At 36.7% G+C, this 21,236-nt stretch overlaps 1 protein-coding gene across 2 annotated transcripts in view; it reads left to right on the top strand.

The window, feature by feature from the left end:
- TTC33 (tetratricopeptide repeat domain 33) overlaps positions 1 to 21,236 on the top strand; it is an 880,297-nt gene that overhangs the window by 40,925 nt on the left and 818,136 nt on the right. The window lies entirely within an intron of this gene.

Raw genomic sequence — 21,236 nt, 5'->3', positions numbered from 1 at the left:
ACAGTTCAAATGGGGAAAAACCTGTAGAAGCCTGGTGAACCTGCCTGATAGAGAACATTAAATAGGGTAACAGAAGGTCCCAATTTCTCCCATCTGTGTCAATTACCTTTCTTAGCATACTTTTGAGAGTTTTGTTAAACCTTTCTACTAAACCATCAGTCTGAGGGTGATATACTGAGGTCCTTAGTTGTTTTATGCCAAACAACTTACACAATTCTTTTGTAACCCTGGACATAAATGGAGTTCCTTGGTCTGTCAAAATTTCCTTAGGTATCCCGACCCTGCTAAACATTAGCATGAGTTATTTTGCTATGGACTTTGCAGAGCTGTTACGAAGGGGAACTGCCTCAGGATAGCGTGTAGCATAATCAAGGATTACCAGTATATACTGATGTCCTCTAGCAGATTTAACCAACGGACCCACCAAGTCCATAGCAATTCTTTCAAAAGGCACATCAATTATAGGCAAGGGCACTAAAGGGTTACGAAAATCTTTAGCAGGAGCTGTAAGTTGACACTTAGGGCATGAAGCACAATAATCCTTGATGGCTACAAATATCCCTGGCCAATAAAACCTTCTAAGAACTCTCTCTTTGGTTTTCTCAACTCCCAAATGCCCCCCTAGAATGTGGTTATGTGCAAGATTTAAAACAGTGTTCCTAAAAGTCTGGGGCACCAAAAGTTGTTTAACAATGTCTGTTCCTTTCTTCTCTACACGATATACCAAATCATTAACTGCTTCAAAATAAGGATAGGGTAATACATTTCCTGGCTGTGTCACAACATCATTTATAACCCTGATATTATTTCTTGCCTCTACCAATGTTGGATCCTCCCATTGGGCTTTTTTAAAATTACCAGGGCCACCAACCAGATCTATCAAATCATCAATATTTTCCGAGCTAGTACTTGGTACTTCATTACTCTGAGAAGATTGATCACCTACTAATACAGGCATAGGGCAATAAATCTTATTTTTCTCCTTTTCAATGGAACCCCCTTCAAAATCAGTTTCAGAGAAAGGAAATACATAAATATCAGAAGTTTGACATATTTCTGGAGATTCCCATAACTCCAGAAATTTTGGAAAATCTCTCCCTATCACCACCTCATGGGCTAAATTTGGTACTACACCAACACAATATTTTAATTTACCACACTGAGTCTCAATCTCCACCTCAGCTGTAGGATATTCCCGTTTATCTCCATGAACACAGATAATTCCCATTTTTTCCCCATAATCTAATATTGCATCTGGTACTAAAGATTTAGCCACTAGTGTGACCATACTTCCTGAATCAAGCAAAGCCCTAGACACTTTACCATTAACCATCACAGTACACCAATGGGAATCATTATTAACAGAGCTGTTGCTATTAGACAATAGTGAATGTGCAACATTACAGTCCATAAATTCATCTTTATCACAGTCTCTAGCAATATGCCCAACCTCATTACATTTAAAACATCTTACAGGTTGGTTATATTTAAATGTTTCCTTAATTCCTGGGGAAATGTCTCTGGTATTTTGCCTATACACCTGCTGCTCTCTTATCCCCTTTATCCCCTGAACAGTCTTACCAGTTCTTGTAGAGCTCTGGGACTTGGGATTGTGGGGCTGATGCATTGAAGATTGTTGCAAAACTTCTCCTGAAGCTATAAATCTTTCGACCAATACAATCAACTGATCTGCTGTTTGAGGATCACCTTGATTAACCCACCGCCGCAGGGAAGCAGGTAATCCACGCTGAAAACGGTCCATCACCAGTAGTTCCACTATTTTGGTAGCCGAATTAACCTCTGGTTGCAGCCACTTCCTGGCAAGGTGTATAAGGTCGAACATCTGGGATCTTGCAGCATTATGAGATGAAAACATCCAGGAATGGAATCTTTGTGCACGGACTGCCGAAGTCACCCCCAGGCGTGCAAGGATTTCTGCTTTCAATTTCTCATAGTCACCGGCTTGTGCTGGCTCTAAATCAAAGTAGGCCTTCTGAGGTTCACCACTAAGAAATGGCGCAAGTATACTCGCCCACTCAACTGTCGGCCATTTTTCTCTTTCTGCTGTGCGTTCAAATGCCAAAAGATACGCCTCAACATCATCAGCTGCTGTCATTTTTTGAAGATAATGACTAGCCCTTATTACTCTGGAACCTTGGCTGCCACCAACATATTCAGAGTTCAGTCTTTCTGATATGGCTTGAACCTCTCGTTGCAGAGTCTGTGTAGCACTTTGCTGCTCCTCCCGGGTCTTCCTGAATGTCTCAGCTTGCACAGCAGCCATCTGTTGTATCAACAATTCAGTGTTCTCCTTCTGTGATTTAGCCAGCAGCATAGCACTCTCTGACTGGGCCAAGACCAACTGTTGCAGTGCTGCACTATTTTCAGCAGCTTTTCTGTTAGTCTCCTGCTGTATAGCATTAGAATGGATCAAAGCTTTAATGACTTCCTCCATGTTGCTTGCAGATTATTATGCCCACAGACATACAACGTGGTTGCCCGCATTCTCCACCAAGTGTGACAGGAACACTTTTAACCACGGTCTTCTAGGGCACAAATGCAGCACAGGACAATCCACTGTAGTTTAAAAGGCTTTATTTTTCACAGCAATAACAAACAGGCAGTTCATTTTCAAAAGAGGGAAATCCTTCCTCTGCAGCAAAGTTAAGTGCTTTTAAATGTGTCCCAGCACTTCACAGCATTCCACAAGTGCTTTGTAAAAATAATGTCCTTTTACAGTTCACAGGAACAAAAGTCTTTTACACAGTGTAACAAACACACACCAGCTTCTGTAGCTGTATATCTCTCTCCCAAGGCCTAAGTGAGACTGCTATTTAAACCCTCATAACTTCTAATTAGCCACACCTGTGATTAGCTGCTGGACAGCTTCACAGCTGTCTGGGATAATCAAATACACACTCTCTCCCTGGGGTTTTAACTGAAAGGAGAAATAGCATGTACAATGCTTGGTCTTAAATATCTTCCATTTATAACCAGGCCTTGCTTCCTGTCACAATATATATATATATATATATATATATAAAAACTCTGCATTATGCCTATTTATTTAATTTGTCCCCTTTTCCTGTAAATTGGGAGCTTTTCAGTTCCTGATAGAAATGGAAGGGCAGAACACTGTTATATTCAACACAGCCATTGGCTGTACACTCTAGTTACTCATTTATAACTGTCCCTAATTGGCTACAGCCCGGGGGGTCCGGTCTGAGTGGGGGGGGGGGGGGTACCTCCCTGAAATGAGTTTTTGCAGGTTGGAATGTCTGACAAATTGTTGTCTTCTTCAGTTCTGTGCACAAAGTCACACACAGCATTCTTAAAAAACAATCAAATGTAATATTGGACCATTTATCCTTTGTATGTAATGCATATATTGAATCAAAAAATCAGATAAAATGCCAATTATATTAAATATGCTTAAAAAAAATCATTACCTGATTTTTTTTTTCCAATAAAGGTTCTCGTGCCCCTGTCATTGGTGTGTTATTATCATAAATATTAGTCACCTAGTGCTTTACAAAATTGTTCGAAATTTAGAAGCAATTTATGCATTTTGTAAATAATACAATTCATCTAGCAACTTTAAGGGTAAAAAAATTCAAATGTGGACCCTTGTGAAGAGGTTGAACTCTCTTGCATTAGAGTTGTTTAAACTGGCACACAAGTGATCTGTGTTTAGCGCTAATGACTGTATTTGCCAGGGCGTTAATGGAAAGCAAAGTTACATAAATTAAAGCTTCCATGCCAACATATGTTATCATTGCTGCATATAAAAGACCCTTAAAGCGCCATTATAAACAAAAAAGACGACTGCTCTAATCCGCTAGAGCAGTGCTTTCCAAACTGTGTGTCGGGACACACTAGTGTGTCGGCAGCAGTGTGTAGGTGTGTCCCTGCTTCAGCACAAATTTTTAAAAAAATTTTTTTTTTAAATTGTTTTTTGGTTTCTGACTTTCCACCTGCCTGCTACGCATATCACATGGTTGACACGTGAGTGATACCTAGTGGGTCACAGATCATCTTAACCAATTGGCACTGTGGGAACTGAAACTATTACATTTGGCGGCACATTGGCTCCTGACTGCACGTGTAGTCTCCTTAATCGGCTTGTGACTGCATGTGTAGTCAGGGAGTGGGACAGCAGTGTGTTTGCAGAACGGGCAGTAGTCAGTCGGACTCACAGAGCTCTGAGGGCGGCAGCTTAAATGCTGAGCTGAAGTCAGAAGTCAGTGGTTTGGTTTTTTTGCAACTAGCTCCCAGTAGTGCATTGCTGCTCTTGCTCTTGATATATGGATAGGAAGTGGAAGCTTAAAAATGCTTGATGATGAAATGCGAGTGTCTTTATCTAATATTCCACCAAATATTCTGAAACTCTGTTCATCCCATCAACCTCATACATCCCATTAAAATAGTAAGTAGCTATTGGTGTTATTAAACTTTTTTTAATTCTTGCACATACATACATACGGTTACTTGTAAATACATTTTGTTATTATATAATTTATTTATGTGTCTGTATCTTTTAAAACAAGTTAGTTTAACCTCCTTTTTGCTAGTACAACTGAATTACTGTGTCGCGAAATGATGTAGGTCTAAAAAGTGTGTCACCAACATGAAAAGTTTGGAAAGCTCTGCGCTAGAGTATGTCATTTTAAGGCTTATCGCCCCTGAAGCACTGTGTGTTTAACCACTTGTAATCTGGCCACTAATTTATTTTTTCATTCTCTCAGTAAAATGGTGAGACTAACATCCAGCATTTAGAAACATTTCCATAGTGCAATTTATTTTGAGAAAACCCCCTGCAATTTGCAAATGCTGTCAAAGAAATGTGCTTTTCCAAATGCTACCAGGATAACTAAACACACCCTTATATGCCAGAGCTGTCCGAAGGACATTAAAAAAGATTTAACGGAATTAAATGAGGAGGGTCATAGCTTTTATCTCCAGTTCTCATTCCAGAAACACTCTTTCTGCTCATTCTGTAACAGCTGCATCATCACATAGGGCTTCTCCACCATCCGCTTTTTCAAGTAAGCAAAAAAATACACAATACCTTCATTTATATATAGAATGACACCTGGAAATCTGGGAAAAGATGATCAAGTGCTTGCAAGAGCAATATATTAGTATTGGCAGCCAAGGGGTAATTTACATTCCATTTTATTAAAGTGCATTGTCATGAAATAGGCACTTTAATAAAACAGGACTAAGGGGGACCTCCTAAACACCGCTAAAGGACTTCAGCAAGCTAAATTGCTTTAGGGGTCTAGCGTGTCTCTTAAGGGGGCAATAATACCCATAAGCTAAACCACTTGAAAGTAATGCAGAATAACTAAACAGCTAACAAGAAAATATCACTTAAACATCTCTATGTAAAAAGGGAAGACATTTTAGCTCAAAATATCTTCAGCCCACAAGAGTAAGTGCTCTGTGAACAGTTATGATTCAGCTACTGTTTAGCAGGACAATGCTCCATACTACACAGCCAGGTCAATCAAGGTGTGCATTAAGGACCACCAGACCCTGTCATGGCTAGCCCAATCTCCGGATCTGAACCTTATTGAAAACCTCTGGAATATGATAAATAGGAAGATGGATGGTCACAAGTCATGAAACAAAGCCGAGCTGCTTGAATTTTTACGCAAGGAGTGGCATAAAGTCAACCCAACAGCAATGTGAAAGACTAGTGGAGAGCAGACCAAGACACATGAAAGCTGTGATTGTAAATCAGGGTTATTCCACCAAATATTGATTTCTGATCTTTTAGTATTGTGTTTAAAAATGAATATCAACTTGTTTTCTTTGCATTATTTGAGGTCTGAAAACACTGCATCTTTTTGTTATTTTGACCAGTTAAAAATAATTCTCTAAATGTTATTTGGAATTTGGGAGAAATATGTCCAGTAGTTTTATAGAATAAAACAAAAATGTTCATTTTACTCACACATACCTATAAATAGTAAACCCAGAGAAACTGATCATTTTGCAGTGGTCTCTCTAAATAATTTATATGTAAGTAATCAGTTTAAGTGACACCCAAGTAAAAATTAAGCTTTCATGATTCACATAGAGCATGCAATTTTAACATATATAACAAAATGTGCACAGTCTTTTTATATTTACTCATTTTGAGTCACTAGCTCCTACTAAGCATGTGCAAGAATATAAGTATATCCATTTGTGATTTCCTGATAGCTGTATCATGATACAGAAGGAGTAGAAATAGACATAATTTTGAAACTTGTCAGAAAAAAAATCTACTACTCCTTTGAAGTTCAGACTAAGGGGCCTATTTACTATGGTGCGAGAGGACATGATCCGATATAGCGGATCATGTTCGCTACACATCGATAAATGCCGACAGCATACTCCAAAGTGCACTTACAAAGTTTACCCTGGCCTGACTAGTGGACATACACCACAGCTGTCGCAACCCAGTACCTCAACAGGGCTCCATGCCGCTGGCTGTTGCTTTTAGTAACACCCCCTCCAAAATGCCTCTATATCGCTTTTCACTTCACGCAAGACGTTACCTCTGGCCAGCTTCCCTGCCTGTCTACATTTGCTCCAGCAGTCTGGTTAAGTAGGCTGTATTACTAGGTTACACCTAATTCAAACCCTGGCCTTAGCAAATGGTTGGACGAATGCACCACAATCAATTACAGCAGCTAGTGGTACTCATGTAACCAATGAGGAAACTAAACAAGTGGAGAAAAACTAGCTCTAAAGCAGATAACTGGGCCCCCCACTAAAACTGACATTGCAGGGGCCCAGGAAGAGGGTAAAGCACAGAGGCTGGCCACATGGAATACTGGTAATTATAGTTCCCACCACATGACCTAGAAAATATCCAGCTGCACCAGACTAAATTTCAGGTGCACCTGCAGGGGAACATGGGGGTGGGGGACTAATGAGTGTCATGGGGGTTTCAGAGTAGATCAGCAAAGTGTTTACTATCTCTTTAACAATGTCAGCTCATGTTTAAAGCCTCAGAGCATTCATCTGTTAAGTTTTGGGGCGTTTGCTCATTTGTCAATCTTCCAGTTCTGACTGTCAGATCATCTGTTAACCTTTAAAGGGACACTGAACTCAAATTTCTTTCATGTAATTAGCAAGAGTCCATGAGCTAGTGACGTATGGGATATACATTCCTACCAGGAGGGGCAAAGTTTCCCAAACCTCAAAATGCCTATAAATACACCCCTCACCACACCCACAAATCAGTTTTACAAACTTTGCCTCCTGTGGAGGTGGTGAAGTAAGTTTGTGCTAGATTCTTCGTTCATATGCGCTCCGCAGCAGGTTGGAGCCCGGTTTTCCTCTCAGCGTGCAGTGAATGTCAGAGGGATGTGAAGAGAGTATTGCCTATTTGAATTCAATGATCTCCTTCTACGGGGTCTATTTCATAGGTTCTCTGTTATCGGTCGTAGTGATTCATCTCTTACCTCCCTTTTCAGATCGACGATATACTCTTATATATACCATTACCTCTGCTGATTCTCGTTTCAGTACTGGTTTGGCTTTCTACTACATGTAGATGAGTGTCCTGGGGTAAGTAAGTCTTATTTTCTGTGACACTCTAAGCTATGGTTGGGCACTTTTATATAAAGTTCTAAATATATGTGTTTAAACATTTATTTGCCTTGATTCAGGATGTTCAACGTTCCTTATTTCAGACAGTCAGTTTCATATTTGGGATAATGCATATGAATAAATCATTTTTTTCTTACCTTAAAATTTGACTTTTTTCCTGTGGGCTGTTAGGCTCGCGGGGGCTGAAAATGCTTCATTTTATTGCGTCATTCTTGGCGCGGACTTTCTTGGCGCAACATTTTTTTTGTCATTTCCGGCGTCATACGTGTCTCCGGAAGTTGCGTCATATTTTTTTTTTTTTTTTTTGACGTTTTTGCGCCAAAAAATGTCGGCGTTACCGGATGTGGCGCCATTTTTGGCGCCAAAAGCATTTAGGAGCCAAATAATGTGGGCGGCTTTTTTGGCGCTAAAAAATTTGAGCGTCATTGTTGTCTCCACAATATTTAAGTCTCATTATTTATTGCTTCTGGTTGCCAGAAGCTTGTTCATTGTCATTTTTTTCCCATTCCTGAAACTGTCATTTAAGGAATTTGATCATTTTTGCTTTATATGTTGTTTTTTCTATTACATATTGCAAGATGTCTCAGATTGTCCCTGAATCAGAAGCCACTTCTGGAAAAACGCTTAACTGAGTTTCAGTTCTACCAAAGCTAAGTTCATTTATTTTAAATGTTATAAATGTTTATCTTTAGCTATGGTTTGTAATAAGGTATTATGATATACTTTTACATGCAGAATCCATTAGTGTTTATGCTTTATATATTAACATTCTTACATTTTATGTACAAGAAATATTTAGAAGATTTATAAGAAATATTTTCTGATTCTATTTTAAAGGCTTTGTCTGACTTCGTGCCTTCTAATAAAATTTTTAGGTCTTTTTCACTTCTTTTTTAATTATTGAAGTTTCAAATGACCAACAACATACTGATTTATCCTTCTCTGATGATGTTTTTTCTCTTTCAGAAATTTTCTTCATCAGATATTGACACTAACAAATCTACTTTTTTATTATTTTTCTATTATTAAAGTACATTTGTTCTTTGTTGAAAAGGTGTTGATTATTTTGGATATTAAGGTAACTAGTTCTTTAAGACTAGCTGACACTATTTCTGCCTATTTATTTCTTCTGTGTTTTCAGAGGTTTTCTTTCCAATTCCCCATTCTAGGGAATGGAATAGGCTGAGAATTTTCTTTTATTCCTTTTTCAAAGGTTTTAAACTATATTCTTTGCCAGCAGTTAAATTCAATTTGGAGGGTTCTCCAATTTATTGGGGCTATCTCTACTTCTACTAATTATGCTATTGTTTCTATAGCAAAATAGTATTTATTTTCCTTTAGATAGTTGTATCTTATTTATGGAAAATTATTTAGTTTCAGGTACTTTTCTTGGTCCTGTGATTTATTTGGATATTGCAATTGCTTCATTTTTTCTGTTTACTTTAAGATCAAGTATCAGATTATGATTTATTTTAGCATTGTTAAAGGACAACATTTACTAGACTAGGTGCTGTTGCATTTGTCTTGTTGTTTTGCATTTATTGATTATGCAAGTCCTCTGTATTGACTGGTCCTTTAAACTGGACTATCATGCTAATAATTTCATTTGTATCTTCATTTTATTGAATATTTTTGCAAATGAGGGTTAATCTATGTCTTTAGCTATTTTAGCTAGAAGAATTTTGTTCTAAGATAATCAATTATTTGTTTTATAATTGGATTCAATTCTTAACTGTTACTCTGGGCTTCAAGATTGAGTTCTAAGACTAAAATTTTAAGCTTATACTAGTTTAGTTGTTCTTATTAAGGAACGAATTCCTGAGTTCTTTCCCAAGTAACATGTTTGTAATTGGGGTTCGAAATCAGCTCCCTAATATTGCGATGTACCTGCCGTATTCCAGCTTGGCTGGTAAGGGGCAGGTTAAGACTTCTTTGAAATTTATTTGGTTCTATTTTGTCCAAATTTCTTTGATTTTATTCCAGTAAGGCTAACACTTTCTTTAAGTGTGTTTCTGTCCTATATATTTTGGGTACTGTTGAAGCATGGCTGGGCACCCATGGGGTTCAAGCGCTGCTCAGACCTGGAATCTTCTGGGGTATTTCTTCCAGTTCCTTTTTTAGGAACCGGGTTTGGAGTTTTATTCAAACTATTTTGCCTTTTTATGGTCATTTATAGCATTATTTGTTTTCATTAGATACAATAAATGCATATTTTCATTTTTCTGTTTTCATTCAGATTATTTTCTGAGGATGCGGAATCTCATATGATTCACTTGCTCTTCAGGACATAGTTAGAGGATCTTTTTTTTGAAAGCTCTTGATTCCTCACACAAGGGTCACCTTTTTTAGGTTTCCAGAAAGTTTGTGTCACTGTCTTTGTCTCTATCAGACAAGGGTTAATTCTATTGGGTTCCGTCTGTCGGTACCTTTAGTCTCTATTATTTCCTTCAGTTGCTTTATATGCATAGAAGTTTTAGGTCTTTTGGCCACGGCATTGGATTCAATTCCCTTTGCTCATTTTCACTAGAAAGAAACTTTCCAGTCTTTTATGAGTGTTGTTTCTTCTAGAATATGGTTGGAGGATCAATTTACCAAAAAGTTTGTTGATTCCTCAGACAAGGGTAACCTTTTTAGGTTTCCTGATAGATTCAGTGTCCTTGACTCTGTCTCTGACGGACAAGAGACGTCTGAAATTGGTTTCAGCTTGTCGAAACCTTCAGTCTCAATCTTTCCCTTCGGTAGCCTTATGCATGGAAATTCTAGGTCTTATGACTGCTGCATTGGACGCGGTTCCCTTTGCTCGTTTTCACATGCGACCTCTTCAGCTCTGTATGCTGAACCAGTGGTGCATGGATTATACAAAGATATCTCAATATCTTTAAAACCGATTGTTCGACACTTTCTGACGTGGTGGACAGACCACCATCGTTTAATTCAGGGGGCTTCTTTTGTTCTTCCAACCTGGACTGAGATTTCAACAGATGCAAGTCTGACAGGTTGGGGAGCTGTTTGGGGGTCTCTGACAGCACAAGGGGTTTGGGAATCTCAGGAGGTGAGATTACCAATCAATATTTTGGAACTCCGTGCAATTTTCAGAGCTCTTCAGTCATGGCCTCTTCTAAAGAGAGAGTCGTTCATTTGTTTTCAGACGGACAATGTCACAACTGTGGCATATGTCAATCATCAAGGAGGGACTCACAGTCCTCTGGCTATGAAAGAAGTATCTCGAATTCTGGTTTGGGCGGAATCCAGCTCCTGTCTAATTTCTGCGGTTCATATCCCAGGTATAGACAATTGGGAAGCGGATTATCTCAGTCACCAAACGTTACATCCGGGCGAATGGTCTCTTCACCCAGAGGTATTTCTTCAGATTGTTCAAATGTGGGGACTTCCAGAAATAGATCTGATGGCTTCTCATCTAAACAAGAAGCTTCACAGGTATCTGTCCAGATACAGGGATCCTCAGGTGGAGGCAGTGGATGCATTGTCACTTCCTTGGAAGTATAATCCTGCCTATATCTTTCCACCTCTAGTTCTTCTTCCAAGAGTAATTTCCAAGATTCTAAGGGGTGCTCGTCTGTTCTGCTGGTGGCTCCAGCATGGCCTCACAGGTTTTGGTATGCGGATCTTGTCCGGATGGCCACTTGCCAACCGTGGACTCTTCCGTTAAGACCAGACCTTCTATCACAAGGTCCTTTTTTCCATCAGGATCTCAAATCCTTAAATTTGAAGGTATAGAGATTGAACGCTTGATTCTCAGTCATAGAGGTTTCTCTGACTCTCTGATTAATACTATGTTACAGGCTCGTAAATCTGTATCTAGGAAGATATATTATAGAGTCTGGAAGGTTTACATTTCTTGGTGTTTTTCTCATCATTTTTCTTGGCATTCTTTTAGAATTCCTAGAATTTTACAGTTTCTTCAGGATGGTTTGGATAAAGGTTTGTCTGCAAGTTCCTTGAAGGACAAATCTCTGCTCTTTCTGTTCTTTTTCACAGAAAGATTACTAGTCTTCCTGTTATTCATTGTTTTGTACAAGCTTTTGTTTGTATAAAACCTGTTATTAAGTCAATTTCTCCTCCTTGGAGTTTGAATTTGGTTCTGGTGGTTCTTCAAGCTCCTCCATTTGAACCTATGCATTCGCTGGACATTAAATCACTTTCTTGGAAAGTTTTTTTTTTTTTTGGCCATCTCTTCTGCTAGAAGAGTTTCTGATTTATCTGCTCTTTCTTGTGAGTCTCCTTTTCTGATTTTTCATTTTTTTCTTTTCAATTTTTACCTAAGGTTGTGAATTCTAACAACATTAGTAGAGAAATTGTGGTTCCTTCATTGTGTCCTAATCCTAAGGAAAGATCGTTGCATTCTTTGGATGTAGTTAGAGCTTTGAAATATTATGTTGAAGCTACTAAAATTTTCCGAAAGACTACTAGTCTATTTGTTATCTTTTCCGGTTCTAGGAAAGGTCAGAAGGCCTCTGCCATTTCTTTGGCGTCTTGGTTAAAGTCTTTGATTCATCATGCTTATGTCGAGTCGGGTAAAACTCCGCCTCAAAGGATTACAGCTCATTCTACTAGGTCAGTTTATACTTCCTGGGCGTTTAGGAATGAAGCTTCGGTTGATCAGATTTGCAAAGCAGCAACTTGGTCTTCTTTGCATACTTTTACTAAATTCTACCATTTTGATGTGTTTTCTTCTTCTGAAGCAGTTTTTGGTAGAAAAGTACTTCAGGCAGCTGTTTCAGTATGATTCTTCTGCTTATAATTTCAGTTTTTTTCATTATAAGATTTAAACTTTATTTTGGGTGTGGATTATTTTCAGCGGAATTGTCTGTCTTTATTTTATCCCTCCCTCTCTAGTGACTCTTGCGTGGAAGATCCACATCTTGGGTATTCATTATCCCATACGTCACTAGCTCATGGACTCTTGCTAATTACATGAAAGAAAACATAATTTATGTAAGAACTTACCTGATAAATTCATTTCTTTCATATTAGCAAGAGTCCATGAGGCCCACCCTTTTTTGTGGTGGTTATGATTTTTTTGTATAAAGCACAATTATTCCAATTCCTTATTTTTTATGCTTTCGCACTTTTGTCTTATCACCCCACTTCTTGGCTATGCGTTAAACTGATTTGTGGGTGTGGTGAGGGGTGTATTTATAGGCATTTTGAGGTTTGGGAAACTTTGCCCGTCCTGGTAGGAATGTATATCCCATACGTCACTAGCTCATGGACTCTTGCTAATATGAAAGAAATGAATTTATCAGGTAAGTTCTTACATAAATTATGTTTTTTTATTTCGTGATTCATATAGAGCATGACATTTTAAGCAACTTTCTAATTTACTACTATTATCAAATTTTTTTTATTCTCTTGGTATCTTTATTTGAAATGCAATAATGTAAGTTTAGATGCCGGCCCATTTTTGGTGAACAACCTGGGTTGTCCTTGCTGATTGGTGGATAAATTCATCCACCAATAAAAAATTGCTGTCCAGAGTTCTGAAACAAGAAAAAAGCTTAGATGCCTTCTTTTTCAAATAAAGATAGCAAGAGAACGAAAAAAAATTGTTAATAGGAATACATTAGAAAGTTGCTTAAAATTGCATGTTCTATCTGAATCACGAAAGAAAAAAATTGGGTTCAGTGTTCCTTTAAGTCATGACAATAACTGACAGTTTAACTCACTTGCTAAGCATCCTGTTTTTACCTCAGTGATTTAAAGCTTTGCATGTATACATTTCAAGTTACCAAATACAGTTTTATGAAATGAGGAAGGCCAACTTCAGGGCAGTCATGCAAGTCACAATGACAATGTATTTCTCCAGACAATTCCTTTTTGGCACATCTGGCTCAGTTCAGGCAAATCTGATTTTAAAATATTCAGGTTAATTGTTTTTTAAAGATCTTGTCAAGAGTCTAAATGTTGTAATTCAAAAATGATATTTAAAGTAATTGTTTTAAGTCTCCTATTCCTTAAGAGAAGAGCAAGAAGTGAATAATTATTCAATGTGTGAAGCAACTCCTTCATTCTCATGTAATTCAGGAGATTCCTGTAACTTAGATTCTCCCAGCTGTTCAGGATCAAGAAAAAAGATGGAGGCTGGAGGCCAATTCTGGATCCAAGGGCATTCAATTATTTAAAACCTCAAAAGTTAAAGATGGAATTGCTTCTTATAGTAATATCTCTGGTCTCTCCAGGGGCCTTTTGGTGACTAGACATAAAAGATGCTTATTACCACATTCTTATCGACCCATATGTTCTTTCTAAGATATGCAATAGACTAGAGTCCCAACACTTTCAGTTTATGGGATGCTATTTGGTCAGCACACAGTGTTTTACAAACAAAGGTTCTCATACCTTTTGATTGCCGATTTTTTTTTTTTTTTTTTTTTAACATTATCTCGTCAACATCCTGCTTATTGCAGAATCACTGGATCAATCATAATTTCAGGTACAATAGACCTTTCATACTGCAGTACTTTGGTTGGCTAATTAAGAGAAAAGCTAGTTAACACCATTTTTTGTTGGTTTATTTATTGTAATACGGATCATGGCTTTGTATCACTTCATCAAAGAAAGATAAGTCATATTGTCTTTCTAATACACTTTCTGGTCTGCAGTTATTTTTCAGCAAGAAATTAGATGATGTTCATGAGAAAGATGGCATGCACAATGCACTTTACTAATGGGGAGAATGATACTATTTCAGATATGTTTTCACATTAATTGGAACAGGAAACATACTCTGTCTAAGAGAATAAAATTCCCAAAATTTACGAAACAGCATCTAAAATGTTGGTCCTATCAATCAAAACTGTCTCTAAGCCTTTCAGAACCACAATAAATAGAGGTCTCAACTCCAGTCACTTGGGGACCCTGTGCCAGGGGTATTAAGACAAAAAAAAGAATTTAAAGCTTTTCAACACATTATTTCAGGATCAGCCAGTCAAGGTCCTGTCAGACAACATGACAGCAGTAACTTAAATCAAATTTCAGGGAGGAACAATAAGTATATCTCTATGCTGTAGCACCAATTTTCAGATGGGCACAAAAGAATTTAGCTCAATTCATGACAATTCATCTTCTAGGATATCTGTATGTAGAAGTGATTATATGAGCATGTTGTAGATAGTCAAGATTTGTGGGTATGATGATTCTTTAACCCCTTTCCATCTCTGGAGTCATTGGGAACAGATGTATTCACTCGGGTTTTTTTTTTAATTTGGCTATGTATTGAGGAGTATCAAGCAGGAAAGAGGAAAATTAATTGTAATATTTCCTTTTTGTCCCAAAAGACCTTGGCTCCCAATGCTGCAACAATTAAGCTATTCAACCTCCATGGTTTCTGCTGATATTCAAGGGGACATTACATCAAGGTCCTCTACCTCATCCAAATCCCCATAATCTATTACTAGCGGCCTGGCTGCTAAATGGACACATTTCAACAAACTAAACATTCCAATACATTTTTCAGACACTTCTGAAGGCAAGAAAATTGTCTGCTTCTATGTCCTGTTATAGAATCGGGATATTTTTCTATTTGGATCAGGAACCTTTTTCAGATAGTCTGGGTTTTAGGCTTTTGTTCCTCCTTGGGATCTTCCATTAGTTTTGAATGCCTTAATGGAGTCCACTTTTGAACCATCGAAAACAGCTTATTTATGGTTTCATACCTTGAAGACCGCATTTTTGATAACAATCACATCTGCACGCCGAGTCTCTGAACTACAAGCATTATCAATGGAAGAAACTTATTTTAGTGTTTTATAAAGACAAAGTGATTTTGCCGACAGTTCCTGCCTAAAGGTGCCTTTTATTCCATTGTTCCCAAGATATAATTTGGTTTTCTTTTTCTACACAAAAAAAGTTAGTGGATGGGAGACCATTATACACTTTTGATATGGTTATATTTTACACACGGAACCAAAGATTTTAGTGAGCCAAAGAGACTCTTTATGATACCTTCAGGTTGAAAGAAGGGCCAGTTGCCAGCCAAGTTTCCTTTTGGATTTTACGTTTCTTTCCAAAAGCTTATCAGTTACAGAAAGTTCTGGAGTATTTAAAAGCACATTCAACTCGGGCAATAACAGCATCGTGGGCACTCCATAATGCATCTTCAGATTTATGATGTGTGTTAATCTGCAGTTTTTGAAGACTTCTTATACCTTAATCTCTCAATAAGAGTTAAGTGTGATCCAGTCATCCTCAGCCAAGTTTGGCAGGAAAGCTCTTCATTTAGTGTTTTCATAAATCATTTTTTTTATATGCTTTGGTATTCCTTTCACCTGGTAAGTATGAGCTAGGTCAAGTTAACCAGAAGTTAGATAATAAAAACAAACATTATATATCATGGCCTATATTCTACCCTTCATTCTGTTACGTCCTATGATGGACACACTAGATATGATGGAAAGGAAACCTGTGGTCTTTTTATTTAGGTAAAGGGGCATGATATATTTATCTACATGCCCCCTGGGATTGGTAGCTCTCACCTGGTAAGTGTTAGGTAGGATATAGGTCAGGATATAGAAATGTTTGATATAATTTCTGTTTACTGCATGTTAAAGAGTGGAGAAAAATGGTGAGTAGAAATGGAATGCTGGCGTTTTGTGGGGTACACTGAGCCATTTCTGAACTTGATGAAGAACCATTTTTATATGTTTGTACACATTGGATTTAAGCATCACTGATAGTACTTTGTGTCATTCACACAAAACAAATGTTTTTTTTCTCCCAACAGCGCATTTAGTAAACAACAGCTTGCAAGTTACTAATTGCTAAATTTTCCAGTTACATCTTAGCAACAATTCTCCTTCCTAAAACACTAAAATATAGAATAATGCACAAAATAGATCTATACAAATATGCTGGATGTTACAACAAATATAAGTACAGAAATGACAAGAATACTCCCCTCTGTATATACTGTTGCCTTCTATCAGTGTCTCCCTGAAGACTGTTGTGGAATAATGGATATTGTGTATAGAGGCGCAGGTCTGTCCTTGTCTGGTGCTCCAATTGAAGCTGGAAATTAAGGGCTTTACTTTTATTTGAGTCCGGCTTCTTCATTTAAGTATAACATGTATACTATATCTGATCTCTCCTGGTCTAGATGTAACTGCAAATGATAGAATTTACACTCAGAGTGTGGTATTACCCAGTGTATATAATGTGCAGTATACTCACTCCGAAATAATCGGAATTCGGCTCCTCCTATAATGCTTCTGGTCCCGGTGTGGTAAATCCAAAAGGCAGCAAACAAACATTCGTTACAAAAACAAACATTTATTAAAATGTGTCACTAAGGACAGGTTTAAAAGCTCTCATGAATGGCTCTATGCGTTTCAATTATATATTCGTCTTTCTCAAGAGCAGTAAAATTTGAAAGTGCTGCCATTAGATTACACAGGTGCTTTTTTATACAGGTGATTAGGTGTTCCTTTCCCGGTCTAACCAAAATCGGACTCACAGAAATAACGTTATATACCTTCTATGTTTTCCTCATCCGATTTTTGTATCAATAAATGCTGCTGTTATGCCGAATTTTGTGCACGCAATAGCGCTGGAATTAATTTAAAACTTTAATGCTTATAAATCGGATAAGTATATACTTGCTTGCATAGTCATTATCCTAACCAATCAGTTAAGGGTTCAAGGAAGTGCCCTTTCGAGTTCTGTGTGTTGTTAGTTCCAAATCAAGTCCGCTCCTGAGTTGCGGTCACATGTTCCAGTTAAGCCAATTGCAAATGATGCTTCTTTATCTTATTTTTCATGCGTTCGATGTCAAAGAGTTCTTAGTTCACATTGTAACCAACTTAAAGTTCTTTTCTGTAATCTGAAAAAATGCAATTATAGTGCAGATCACTGATAACATACTTTCATACTTATATAAGTGATGCACATAATACCACTATTCTATCTGATTCACTATATGACCAAGTATAACATATTTCATACTTATATGAGCGAATTATAATACCGCTGTTCTAACTAGTTCACTGTTGTTATTGACATTTAATCATAGGAATATTAACATTTATATATTTATTCGTTGTTTTCAGTTTTTAATTAATTTCGCCCCTAAATTAAATGAAGAATGTATCTGTCGATCTGATGGTTTATTTCTTAATTTATGTATATATTTAAAACTTTATATCAAATATCTATACTAAATTCTATAAGTAGTTATTGTGCTTATTACTATTATTCTGGCCCTAAAGGCATTTGAATATTTATATTTTGATGATATATGTGAATATTAATATTACGTGTTCTTTGTTTAGTGATATTATTTTAATCTTAAGAATACTATTTTCTGTGTGTTAGTGAATATTAATCCCAAGATCAAATTTTCTTAGATGAAAGCTGCTACTCTAATATCTTTATTTCAAACTTTAAAAATAATGTGACAATTTTGAGAGGGGCCTGGAACCTAACTCCCTCACTTCCCATTGACTTACATTATAAACTGGGTTTCAATTTACAACGGTTTCGATTTACAACCATTCCTTCTGGAACCTAACCCCGGCGTAAACTGAGGGCTACCTGTATTGTATCTTGCAATTACACTGTAATAAATAGATCACATTTCTGGTTTTACAACTAATAAACTCTTTGATTGGATATGTTTTTCCAGTTGTGGTTGAAGTAAATGTTTTGTATGATTTTTTTTAGTATTGTTGCATGCTTTACAATGTCCACAAGTGTAAAATCCAGTTAGATTTGAAATCTGGATTGGTTTAGGGGGATTCATTCCTTTTTATAAGTAATGGCGCTAGCTTTTGTTTAAAGTTTGTGCCCTTCCTAAAAGTTATTGTTGGCTTATCTGGAATAATGGTATTGAGATATTCATCATTTTTCTGAATGTTCCAATGTTGGTTTATAATGTGTTTGATTTGTTTATGGACACAATTGAAAGTGGTAATAAATCTGGGGAAATATGAACTTTGGGAATTGTCTTTATTTGTGCTAGATATTAGAGATGTTCTGTCTCTGCTACCAACTTCAATTCTATCTTGTTCTAAAGTGTTGCTTTCATATCCTTTTTGTTCAAATCTTTCTTTAATAATTTTAGATTGTATGTTAAAATCTTCCATTTTATCACAGTTTCTTCTGATGCGAAGAAATTGGCCTTTAGGAACGGCCTTTAGCCATGTTGGATGATGATCACTGTCTTTTCTGATATATGTGTTTGTGTCACAATTTTTGAAAAAAAGAAGGCGGCAATATACATACTAAGACCTTTTTCAAAAATTGTGACACAAACACATATATCAGAAAAGACAGTGATCATCATCCAACATGGTTAAAGGCCGTTCCTAATGGCCAATTTCTTCGCATCAGAAGAAACTGTGATACAATTGAAGATTTTAACATATCACAGTTTCTTCTGATGCAAAGAAAACCTATGGACATTATGGATTAAATAAAGATATTAGAGTAGCAGCTTTCATCTAAGAAAATTTGATCTTGGGATTAATATTCACTAACACACAGAAAATAGTATTCTTAAGATTAAAATAATATCACTAAACAAAGATCACGTAATATTAATATTCACATATATCATAAAAATATATATATTCAAATGCCTTTAGGGCCAGAATAATAGTAATAAGCACAATAACTATTTATAGAATTTAGTATAGATATTTGATATAAAGTTTTATATATATACATAAATTGAAAAAAACCATCAGATTGACAGATAACTTCTTCATTTAATTTAGGGGCAAAATTAATTAAAAACTGAAAACAACAAATAAATATATAAATGTTAATATTCCTATGATTAAATGTCAATAACAACAGTAAACTAGTTAGAACAGCGGTATTATAATTCGCTCATATAAGTATGAAAATATGTTATACTTGGTCATATAGCGAATCAGATAGAATAGTGGTATTATGTGCATCACTTATATAAGTATGAAAGTATGTTATCAGTGATCTGCACTATTATTGCATTTTTTCAGATTACATATAAGAACTTTAAGTTGGTTACAATGTTAACTAAGAACTCTTTGATATCGAACGCATAAAAAACAAGATAAAGAAGCATCATTTGCAATTGGCTTAACTGAAACATGTGACAGCAACTCAGTAGCAGACTTGATTTGGAACTAACAACACATAGAACTCGAAAGGGTACTTCCTTGAAACCTATACTGATTGGTTAGGATAACGACTACGCAAACAAGTATATACTTATCCGATTTATAAGCATTAAAGTTTTAAATTAATTCCAGCGCTATTGCGTCCACAAAATTCGGCATAACAACAGCATTTATTGATACAAAAATCGGATGAGGATAACATAGAAGGTATATAACAATGTTATTTCTGTGAGTCCGATTCTAGTTAGACCGGAAAAGGAACACTTAATCACCTGTATAAAAAAGCACCTGTGTAATCCAATGGCAGCACAAATTTTACTGCTCTTGAGAAAGACGAATATATCGTTGAAACGCGTAGAGCCATTCATGAGAGCTTTTAAACCTGTCCTTAGTGACACATTTTAATAAATGTTTGTTTTTGTAATGAATATTTGTTTGCTGCCTTTTGGATTTACCACACCGGGACCAGAAGCATTATAGGAGGAGCCGAAATCCGATTATTTCGGAGTGAGTATACTGCACATTATATACACTGGGTAATACCACACTCTGAGTGTAAATTCTATCATTTGCAGTTACATCTAGACCAGGAGAGATCAGATATAGTATGCATGTTATACTTAAACGAAGAAGCCGGACTCTGAATTTTTTCAGAGTAAGTATACTGCACTAATTATATGGTGTTGATCTACACAAATAAAAGTAAAGCCCTTCATTTCCAGCTTCAATTGGACACCAGACAAGGACAGACCTGCGCCTCTGTACACAATATCCATTAAAATGTAGAATACTTTATATTTGCAAATAATAATTAGTAATTTGAGAAATAATAGATACAGTTTGTGCAGAGAATAATTAGGAATACAATATCTAACTATAAAATATTTAAATAATTTAAAAATGTAAAATTCGTATTTGAGAAGGATGGCATAACTTATTTGTTGGATCTAGCTATGTAATTGGAGAGAGGGACTCATGGTCCTTAGAAAAACAGGTGAAGTCTCGCTGAGTCAGATGAAAAAGTCTCCATAAGTCACCCTTGTAACCCTGAGCGCAGACCCTTTGTTTTGTTTTGATGGAGGTAGCAAACAAAGCAACCACGGCAAAGAAGTTTCAAATCAGAAGAGAAGTGATATGGTAAAAGTCCACATTATTGGATACAAAACGATAAAAACACAAAGGGCACAGCAAACAGACCTCTGCAGCTTTCTATCCAGAGGGAGACTAGATTAAGGTCTCCTCCCAGTAAGAGAGGCTTTTCAGCATAGGCAAGTAGGATGGATTGGAGGGCAGATTTTCAAAAGTGGATGATTTGGTCCAAAGTATGTATGACTTTCCAGCTATCTGTTATGTGGCTATAATATATCTACCTACAGGTTAATTTTAGAAGCTATTTCGGCCAGTATACCTTTTTTTTAATCAGGAGAGCAACCCCACATGCTCGGCAGGCGTGAGGTGGTGTTCCTGCAATAAGGAATTATCAGTGTGCAGATGCATAAGGTGCTGCAG

This window comes from Bombina bombina, chromosome 2 (genome assembly GCF_027579735.1).
Source record: "Bombina bombina isolate aBomBom1 chromosome 2, aBomBom1.pri, whole genome shotgun sequence".
NCBI classification, from domain to species: domain Eukaryota; kingdom Metazoa; phylum Chordata; class Amphibia; order Anura; family Bombinatoridae; genus Bombina; species Bombina bombina.
The sequence above is the reverse complement of the archived record's forward strand: the minus strand, read 5'-3'. Positions and strand labels throughout refer to the sequence as shown.